A 405-nucleotide genomic window follows, 5' to 3' on the forward strand; every position below is an offset into this window, starting at 1 on the left:
TGGTCTGTAATTTTGTTTTTTTGTAGTATCTTTGTCTGGTTTTGGTATCAGGGTGATGGGGGCCTCGTAGAATGAGTTTGGGAGTGTCCCTTCCTCTGTAATCTTTTGGAAGAGTTTGAGAAGGATGGGTGTTAGCTCTTCTCTAAATGTTTGATAGAATTCACCTGTGAAGCCATCTGGTCCTGCACTTTTGTTTGTTGGAAGATTTTTTTATCACAGTTTCAATTTCATTACTTCTGATTGGTCAGTTCATAGTTCATATTTCCTATTTCTTCCTGGTTCAGTCTTGGAAGGTTATACCTTTCTAAGAATTTGTCCATTTCTTCCAGGTTTTCCATTTTATTGGCATAGGGTTGCTTGTAGTAGTCTCTTAGGATGCTTTGTATTTCTGCAGTGTCTGTTGTA

Source organism: Physeter macrocephalus, chromosome 8 (assembly GCF_002837175.3).
Source record: "Physeter macrocephalus isolate SW-GA chromosome 8, ASM283717v5, whole genome shotgun sequence".
NCBI classification, from domain to species: Eukaryota; Metazoa; Chordata; class Mammalia; order Artiodactyla; family Physeteridae; genus Physeter; species Physeter macrocephalus.